This window comes from Pyxicephalus adspersus, chromosome 2 (assembly GCF_032062135.1).
Source record: "Pyxicephalus adspersus chromosome 2, UCB_Pads_2.0, whole genome shotgun sequence".
In the NCBI taxonomy this organism is placed as follows: Eukaryota; Metazoa; Chordata; class Amphibia; order Anura; family Pyxicephalidae; genus Pyxicephalus; species Pyxicephalus adspersus.
The window spans coordinates 109,813,952-109,824,831 of record NC_092859.1 but is presented as its reverse complement, the minus strand read 5'-3'; positions in this window follow the sequence as shown (position 1 = coordinate 109,824,831).

The following is a 10,880-nucleotide window of genomic DNA, read 5'->3' as shown; positions in this document are numbered from 1 at the left end:
TCCATAGAAAGCTTATGAAACTCCCAGTTATCACCAGCCCCACGCTGGTGTTAATTTATCAGGTGATAGTCTTTGTAAATTGACTTTAACCCAAAATCAGACAGAGATATACTAGCACTAGTCATAATACCACTTCTTACGGAGCTGGCTGAATGAGGTTAAGCATGTCTGTGAATGAAAATCAATGGCTAGGAGGAATAAAAGGCGTAGTAATGACAAAATCAAGCTGAGAGAAAAAATGCAGTAGCCATACATTAAAAAGACATTCAATTGATTTTATTTATGTATAGTTTCAAAATATATTTAGTCTACAATTCCTCTATAAACCAAGAATTCTTCATTTGCTAAACAAACATAGGCACTTTATATGTAATGTGTATGTACTATTGTTATTTTACACACTCCTTAATCTGATCCTGAACATGTTCCCGTTAGGAGTGTGTGGATTGACATTCCCTGACAGTTTGACCAGTTTACTTATGGAGGATTGTTACAAGGATAATAGAGTTGAAAGCACTTAATTACTGAGATTAAGGATCCTTAGTATTGAAAACATACATTCACTGTTTATTTTTTTACCCTGGTCAGAACCTTGAGCTTATTATGCATTAAAACACCGTCTGTGATAAGACAACATTTCTCAAAAGTCTACTTGGGAACAAAAGGTTTTTATAGTTACACCCCCCCCCCCCCCCCCACACACACACACACACACACCACCACCATTATAATTTAGAAACCTAAATAATTTTTTTACCAGATAATGCAATGATGAAATGGTAAGTTTATGATCTCTTAGTCAACAAGTTGTTACTGTAATTTGGATAATGTTTTTGGATAATGTTTTAAATGAACCGGTCCCATATCCCAATTATTTGGTTCCCATATTCTCAAGAGATGTGATTATTAGGGTAGGGTAAGAACCCCTGCCATAATGGATTTAGGTAAATTTTTATTTTTAAGCTGAACCTCACTCAAATGGCTATATAAATGAAATGTCTGTAAGGTAGATGTATGTCCTGTATGTAGGTTTGTATTTCTTTCTGCTCATTTTTTTTATTTATAACGCTCCTACACACTCCTGAGTTTTCCCTGGTGTAGTCCAAAAATACTTGAAGTCCATACAGATCCTAGATTTTTATCCATGGAAGAGAATAGGATGCTTGTCAGTAGCTGGGAAGACTGTTTGTACAGGGATCATTCCCAAAACTGAACACTAACAATCATTTTGCAAAACAATTATATTGTGTATATCAAAGGCTTTACAGATCTCCCCTTACCTTTACCATGTAACTAAATAGAGAAGGAGCAGACTGATGTGTTCATCATGTCACTCTGCTCTCTCCTATCAGCATACCTCTTGCATTGTTGAATGGCATGTAATGCCCCTTCTCCCACCCAGCTCAGCCATCATATCCTGGCATATAATAATATAACACAACATGAACAGGCACTGGGTAAAGTTATTTGTGCAAAACTTTGCATATTGGATCATTTTAAGCTAAATACACATCAGATGTTTCTCGGCCGATACAAGTTGTGGTGCTCATCTAGGGTGAGAATCTGACATGTGTACAGAGGTCGTCCAACCTCATTCATGGATCCATCCTGGCGGATCTATGAACGACCGCAATGGTAGTAAAGGGAGGAGAGTGCAGTGGGGTGCCACTCTCCCGCCCCCCCTCCTTCCCTCTCTATAGAACAGAACAATGCTGTATGTACAGCACTCATTCATTTATCTTCAGTCGTTTGTCGCTGAAAACAATCGTAAAAGATATTTTCCAATGACAATAATCGAGCGTGTGTGTATGTGGCCCTATAGTATAAAATATAAAAAAAAGTATTTATATAAGTATTTGTAAAAGTATTTACATAAAAAAAAATATGCAAAGTTTTACACCAATGAACAGGAACTTTAAAATGACTGTTATGTAGCAATCAAATAAATACAACTTAAATAAAACATTAATAAAAATACTAACTTAATAACAACACAATTTTAGGTACAGTAATTTAAATAAAAAAATCTGTTTAAAATAAACTTACCAAGGAAAAAAATTGAAGCTGAAACTTGTATATGGGACAGAGCGGCTTAGGACCAGCATCCGAAGGGAATGCCAGACAATGCAATCTCTAATAGTCATCATAGTACAAAGTGAGGGGGCTGAAAGTGACTACAGACAACCAGTCGCCACCATCCCTGATGAGATTGTAGTATTGGTTGACAATCACTAGATGAGATTTACCTACAGGTTTCCTGTATATGTTCATACGTGCCTTTTTACCCAATAACCCCCTTTGTTTTTTTTTAATTAATTGTTGAAAGTTTTGCTACATGACAAATATTAAAACATTAGTTACTTGTACACACCAGAATATTGGAAAAGTATTCTTTCCATGTCTTCTCTTTTTCTTTTTGTTTTGGTGATCATTAGCATTTTTATAAACCAGAGGTTGATTTCTTTTATTGTTAATGACTTTGGCTTTTTAATACAAGAGCGGTGAAAAGTAAAGCATGTGAAAGAAATCTCGAGCAAACCAGCTCTGCTGTACCCTTGCTTGTATGGTAACATTGGGCAATCTGTCTCTGAACAATAGCTTCCATCAGTACATTGAGATTAGTAGCTGACACAGCGGCCTGTCCACAGATGGACGTCTAGTGATGTGAGGAAAATTTCCATCATCTCGTCCTTACAGACAAATCAACATGGCAGTTCAAAAGTCAATTTACCTGGAACTAAATCACTTGTCAGATTTTGTCCTTTCTGCTTGGCAGAGTTTAAGATGACAGGCATAGCTGTGCTTATGATGGGTGACATTGGGCATCTTTATGGGACAAGCGTGGGCTGTCTGACAGAGACTGTACATAATACTGAAAGGTAATTGATACTTGGGCTACATATATGGGAAATGATTAACTCCTTCATTGCCAAGAAAGATCTGAGAACACAAGGAGAAACTACCTTGCATGCAATTATAGTTCTAATATAAAGATTTATTCTGGAAGCTGAATAAAGTAGTAGGATGCAAGATAAAAGTTAACAAAAGCTATGTATACATTGCCCAAAACCAACATTTCTCATCTTGAGTAAACTTGTGGCATGTGTACAACAGGCCTCAGACATTGTTCAGCAATCCGCCATGGTGGATTGATTAACAACCAATCGGATAAAGCATTCCTATGAAAAAGAGCACTGCTAGATGTGGCTTGCTCGTCATCCCCCTCCCCTCTCCATAGAAAAGAATGGTGATGTATATACAGTGCTTATTCATTCATCTGTCATGAAAACAATCACAAATAATCAATTCTAGCGACAATCATGTGACGTTGATCTTACGTCTGTACCGGGGTTAAGAGCTTAGGTCAAATGTTTTCCTTGAACAGTGATGCCATACATAAGGGCAGAATGTTTTGATAGTTGTATACTATTCAAATGAATTTATTGTATAGACTTTAGTTATAGCACAGTATATGAAGACATGATTGTCCTCCTAGGCTGCTGCCTCCTTATACATGTTAGGGAGGACAAGTATCAAATGATCAATATTTACTGGGAGATTCCGCCTCATTTCCTGATCAAGGGCAACTATAAAATGTTTGATTTTGTAACGCATTCTGTTTAATAGACAATGGTCACCAGAACCAATCTACCCACCACATATAATCATTCCCTACTGTACTAAAAAAATAATATAATTATACATACTGTAAAAAAGTAATATTAATATACTGTTTGGGCATATTAAGAACAGGATTGTCTTTTTCTGTATCATAAAAAGCTTGTGTATTTATTAAAAAATCTTCATAGAAAGTTACAGCAGCAATTCAATAATAATACATGAGTGTAATTATGTGCATGTGTGTGTGGTGACAACTGATGGGTGTGATTTGCCACAATATGGTTACAATAGGTTATATACAAGTCCATACAAATAAAATCCATCAAAAATGGTCATTCATACAGAAATAGAGAACAAAAAATATGCTAATACAACTCATGAATAGTTGCTCCAACTTTCTGGGCAGTCTCAAACTGCAAAAGAGCATCAACTTTGTCAAGTATGATAGACATATGACATATATCCTGCCCTTGGCTTCACGTTTAGTCGCGTAGATAAATATGACATTATACAAAATTATGGGTTTATCTAACACATACATTTTAATAACATGTGAAGATCAGGTTCTAGGTTTTTAGCTTAGGTCCAGCAATGGTAACATACAAATTGAAGTACCCCATACAAGCTTATCTTAACTTATCATTTACTGAGTTGACTGCAGAAAACTAAACATTGATTGGTTGATGGATTATAACACTTTAGATATTACTGATGCTTTTTGAATCATCTTGTCAAATAAGCCAAATAATAATTCTGCTTCTGCAACACGTTGGTCTCATATTTTTGCAATGCATCCTGTACAGAAGTAGAGATTTAATATTAGGTTGGACTAACTGAAGGCCCCATTTATTAGGCAATGCAAAAGTCAGGTAGAAAATCTGTTTTTAAAGTGGTGAATATGAATGACTTTCATCAATCATTTATATCAACCAGTGAATATTTAGTCAATGTCTGAGACACTGCTTTATAAATATGTCCCAATTTAGTGCTTAAACAAAGTCTATCAGCACCCAAGGTGGAAAACGCGTAGTGAGCTACTCAATGAGCTGTAAACTATTTCAGAATCACAGGATTCACATAACATCAAGATTACACAATGTACAGTTATTGATCAGCTAAAGTCTCTAAAAATATACAGAATGTGTACTTTTGTTATGAAGCCCTTAAATATTGTATGATAGTTGGAAGACATATTTCTATAGGGTCCAAGCAGACCCTGCTAGTTGAGGCTTGTTAGGGAGGAGAAACCATTAGACATGTTTAAAAGTGATATGACTTGAAATACTTTGTTACACAGGGCTTTCAAAGTGCATTTTATCGAAAAATATAATAACATTAACATTAGCATAGAAATTTTGTAATATTTGTTAATATAATACGTGTGCAACCTTCTATACCCCAACAATAATTTATTGTCAATAAATACTTTCTGTTCTATTTTAGGTGGCCTTCTAACTTCATCTTCTGCCCATATCTTCTATATATAGATAGATCAGATGGAACAGATCTTTATCCTTCTTAGAATATTGTTGGGGGGTATGGTAGGAGGTACAATTATCTTCAATTACAAATATAATACAATGAAGAAAAAAATACAATTGTCTTTGTGCTAAATTTTAATTTATTTTTAAAATGTTTGAATTTGTTAATATTAAAATAAATGTTTGTAAGATGTTTTTGTTGTGATGTATTTAGCTACTCAAACATCCCAGGCAACAAAGTGTTTCCAGCTATATTCCTATAGAGGAATGGAGGGTGTTGGTGACTATGAAACGACAGTTTTTCTGCTATATGGAGGCAGGGTTCATAACTATGTTCAGTCAATATTGTTTTAGCCTAATAAGCTGGTGCTATCTTTAGTGTCTCCACTGATTTTTAATATATTCAGAAGATTTATATTTATGGGGGCATTTAGCTTATACTTGCATATCCAAATGCCCTCTGGTGTCTGTGGATACTTTTATTCATAATAGGGCAATAGGGATTTTGATTAGTGGTTTTATACAAACATGGATGATCTGTGCTATGTGAGTGCTTTAGAGACCAGTGGAATTCAAAGTAGACACCAAGGTTCCTTAGATGATCTTCTGATCCAGCCTTGTTTTGGCCAGACCACAAAGTAACCTGATGTCTACTGGGGGAACAAAACAGTCAGGTAGGTTAGAACACCTTACCCCATTTGTTCCTCACGGTTTGTGTATGCACCTCTGTTTCTTTACACTCTCAGGAATAAGAGTACTCCTCTTTAGGAGGAAAACTGTCCAAGATCAAATTATTAGATAGTCATACTGTGCAGAAATGTCAAAACGTTTACTAAAACCCTAGGTCAGATTTACAGAACCACATGTCTCCCATAACAGCAAAGAGTGGAATAATATGAATACAAAGTGTTCAGGCAGTTGGATAAATCAGTAAAGTCTTTCTGTCCATCAGGAAAGATGTCATAACCCTGAATTCTGCAGATTCATAGTGTCATAAGGCTCCTTAAATCTTGTGGGAAGGTGCTGGTATTATAAATGAGTGTTGGCAGTGAATGCCATCAAGTGGAAGGCAATAAGACATGCCCTACTGCATTTAGCGCAGCTCAGTGTTCACAATGAATGTTAATGTATGCTGCCTGCCCCTTCTCCATGGGATTCAATAAACCTTATACGCTTTGCTGAGTGACCTCCTTTCAGTACACAGTCAATGAAGATTAAAGTAAGTAAAAGTGAAAAATCTATCATTGCTACCAGAGCAAGTAAAAGCTACATTACAGTATATAGTCACTGTGTTATTACACGCACCTTTCATAAGGAATGTAACCTTCTAAACTTCACCCTTACTTGTGTTTGACATGCCATGGGCTATGACACCGAGCTGCAAATGACCAAAAAGAACCAGGTGAAGGTTACGTCTTGCAATCCAAAAAAATATGACAATGTTGAGTGTCCTTTTATTAGAGATGTAGGCAAAGTATGTACATACTCTGTTTTAGAAATAAGTGAATTGATCTGATAACCTAAACCAGGTGTGAATTCAGATATCTTATCTTATATCTATAAAAGATTTTGGTAAGGGTCCTCTACTCCTGTGTCCATGTTTGTTGTTTGTCTGTCATTTGCAACCCTTATTTAATGTACACTGCTGTGTTATATGTTAGCACTTTATAAATAGGATTTTTTAATAATAATATTTGGAGACTGAAATAAAACAGTTCAACAATGCTAATTTACTTTAATCAGAAAAATAGGTAACCCATGTCAGTCTAATCTCTACTCTGTACAGGGCTTCTAAAGCTGGTAGAAGAAGTAGCTCAGTGTTGTGAACATTGACATAATGGGCCTTATTTATTTAAGCACTCCTAAACTCAAGATAGACTATCATGGGGGACCTGGGTGATTCAGAAAACCTGTAGTGTATCTGGTTTACAATTGAACATTTTTGCCAACTAAAAGCAAATTATTTTTAGGAAATCCATTCAAGGTTTGCTGGATCACCCAGGTTCTCCCATTATGGTTTAATTCTCCAATCTTGGAGAGCTTAAAAAATCGGGTCTAATGTTTGAATTTTGTTCATTTGAAAGATGGCTTTTACCTTTAAGATAGAAGTGTACTTGTATCAACTGCACGTTTCACTATTACTTTAGTTTTACACTTTTAAAATGCCTCTTAGGAATCCAAGAAGATGACGAAGTGCAGATGTGATGTCCAGCATGGGGCTTCCTTGACCTGTCATCATATGTCAAGCCAGACAGTCATTACCACCTATGAATGTAATGATGACTACTAAACGTAGAAAGGGAAAGAGGAAAATTAACATAAAAGTCAAACAGTTGTGGTAACAGTAAATACAGGACTGATAATTAACAGTAGAAAAGGTCACCTAAATTGGCCTTTGTCATTTGGAAATAGAACTAGTCCCGTGTCTCAAGACCTTAAGACCTAGCAGAGTCAGCTTGGAAGAAATTTCTATTAATGTTTTAGATAATGGCTGTTCTTTTCCCTAGGGCTTGTTGTTAAAGTGTACTGTCTTTAAACCTCCTTCTACCTCCATGGGCACAAACATGACAGTTTTCCAATTGCAACTTTTTATAGGGATCATCTGTGGACACCTTCAATCAATGTGTTACTTTAACACTCTAAAACAAGCTTCTGTAAAACATGAGGGTCTTCTCTCTTTCCGAATGCCAGGCTGTTTATATTTTGCAAAGCTTTTAGATTTCCTGGTAAAGCAAAAGCATCCCAATGAGTCATCCCTTCGAAGTTTTTGACCAATATAAATATTATTGAGGGGGGGGGGGGCTTCATACTCACCAGTTGTTTGTTTTTTGCTCTTACAGTATAATAATATATTAATCATAATATAAATATATAAGCATGCATGATACATAATGCCACAGATTCAACAAAGCATAACAGTCAGACCATGCATGGTTTAATCTATGATGAGCACATGTATACATTAGAGCAGTGTTTCTCAACCATTTTAACATGGGGGAACCCTTGAAATAACTTTTAGGTCTTCAGGGAACCCCTACTATAATTACAATATCCACAACCTACAGTACATAAGTGTGGTGGTCAGTGGGAAGAATGCCTCTTATATTGGTGGCCAGTGTGAACAATATTATCCTTACAGATAGCCAAAAAGATCATTGGTGTCATTTAAACTGGCCTGGGAGTGACAAACTGCTCATTTCTCAAGGTAGCCCTGGCAATCTCCGGAGAAACCCTGGTTAAGAAACACAGCATTATATGCCTATTTTATTGTACCTAGAATTTTGTTCAAGCATTTACAATATCTCAATACTTTTAACTAAATATTCCACCTTCTCAAGAGAAAAAGCACTGGTCTATTCAGCATGTATAAAACATATCCAAACATAGGTCAATACTTGGATGCAAGTTGTGGCCGGCATATTAAAAAAAAAGCAAAGAAATGGCTATCACTTTCAACGCAGTCAATCATCCAGGTATTCTACTTCCACACTCTCATTAGACTGCTTTATAACTTGAAAGGTCAGCTTGTCCAAACTAAGTAGCTGTCATTGAGGGGGGGTTGTCGGCCAAGAAGCCAAAGGCTATCACCAGCTTATGAGGAAACTGTAGTGACAGTGGTATGTTCAGCGGCTGACTAAATTGAAGAGACTCTGTATCTACCAACAGACATGAGATCAATCCTTTATTTAATGAAAATAACCAGAACAATGTGCTGTCATTTTATATTTCTTAAAGTGGAACTATCAATAAAAAAAATAAATAACACATTTATAGGCAAAAAGCCATCAAACCCCCTGTGATCTTTGCCCAGTTAATCCGGTGCCATCCCGTCTTCCTTCTACATTCCAGTGCGGATTGGGCACCAGGCACTGCCATCTTCTTTCTTCTCTTCCCGGTTCTTCTTCCAATGTCACCTGACATGCGAGATTGGGTGATGCCCTTTCCAGAAAATGTAAACAAAAAGTGTTGATATCACTGCACATGCATGAGATTGCTCCCTTTTATCCCTCTACTTCAGAGGAAAGTTCCTTCTGTGCATGCCCGAGATCAGGCACACCCAGAAGGAGCAGCCCACAGCCTCCTGGGATACATGTTGTACGTATCTGGAGCCTGTAGGTTTCCCAGAAGAGAGGGGTCTCCACATCAAATTTTAAAAAACAGTATTTAAACATTTTTTAATCATTATATAAAAGGGTTAGCCACCATTTTATAGTAAAAAGTGTTGGGATAGGTTTGCCTTAAGTGCTCTTAAGAGACCTATAGACATATGATGGCAGACTTCCAGTTTTATAATGATTTTTGCGGCATTTATTACTTATCTAATGAAAATAGGGCACTGACAGACACCATTAGCCATGTGCCAGGTGCAGGAATAGCATATGAAAAGGTTTAGATTTTTTTTAAAATCAATGTTTTATTTCCACTAATTACCTATAGCAGTGGTTAGCAGTGGGCCTCCCTAACCCTTATCTATAAGTTTATACATGATTGACCCCCCCCCAAAAAAAAAAATTTTAGGAAGATGCAAATTTTCCTACCTGGAAGGTTAGGTATTTACCGGGAGTGTTAAGGGTTATGTTCTCGGTAGGATAGCTTGTGATTAAAGGGTAGGCATAGGGCTGGAGGGTAAGGTTAGGCACAGCCTGGAGGGCAAGGTTAGGCACAGGCTGGTGGGTAAGGTTATGCACGGGGCAAGGAGGATAAGGTTAGACACAGGGATGGATGATAAGGTTAGGCACAGTCTGGAGGGTAAGGTTAGGCACCAGGCAAGGAGGGTAAAACTAGGCACCAGGCAAGGAGGGTAAGGTTAGGCACAGGGCTGGAGGGTAAGGTTAGAGACAGGCTGGAGGGTACGGTTAGGCACAGTCTGGAGGGTAAGGTTAGACACAGGCTGGTGGGTAAGGTTAGACACAGGCTGGTTGGTAAGGTTAGGCACAGGGCTGGAGGGTAAAGTTAGGCACAGGCTGGTGGGTAAGGTTAGGCAAAGGGCTGGAGGGGAAGGTTAGGCACAGGGCTGGAGGGTAAGGTTAGGCACAGTCTGGCGGGTAAGGTTAGGCACAGGCTGGTGGGTAAGGTTAGGCACGGGGCTGGAGAGTAACATTAGGCACAGTTTGGAGGGTAAGGTTAGACACAGGCTGGACGGTAAGGTTAGGCACCAGGCAAGGAAGGTAAGGGTAGGCACAAGGCTGAGAAGTTTAACCTCCAAGGTTTATGAGCAGTATACACTTTTACCGTTTAGGTATTGTACTGCTGTGTATGTGATTGGTTTAAATCAAGAAAGACGAGTACAGGTAGTGTGCCCATATAAATGCATCCTAGGTAAAGAGAACAAGTTTTTAAAAAATCACTATAGCCAATAAATGGTTTCAGTGTCTCCATGTTTAGTCATCTATACACCCCCAACGAAAAAATGAGGCCTCCATCTATTGACACTTCTAGAATGTAGGGAGCAGAATAAGACAGGCAAGTGCTGCTTGTATTACCGCCGTCTTTATATGATTGTTTTTCTTCTAAAACAAATATGCAGTAATTCTGCGTTTGCTTTTATCTGATGCGGATTGAGCTGATGTAAAAAAGCAAACCTATGTCCTGATAAACAATAGAATAGAATACAAGTGAGTGATGCTTGGTGTCTCTATTCTAGCATAGAAGGCAGGCGCCAGCGCTGCGCTCCCCAGGCTCCAGCTGCCCACGGTGACATGAAGCTGACTTCTGACACCTGGTAATAAGACCAATAAGGAGAAAAGTGGGAGCTAGTCCTGTGAAGAAGGAGGGAAA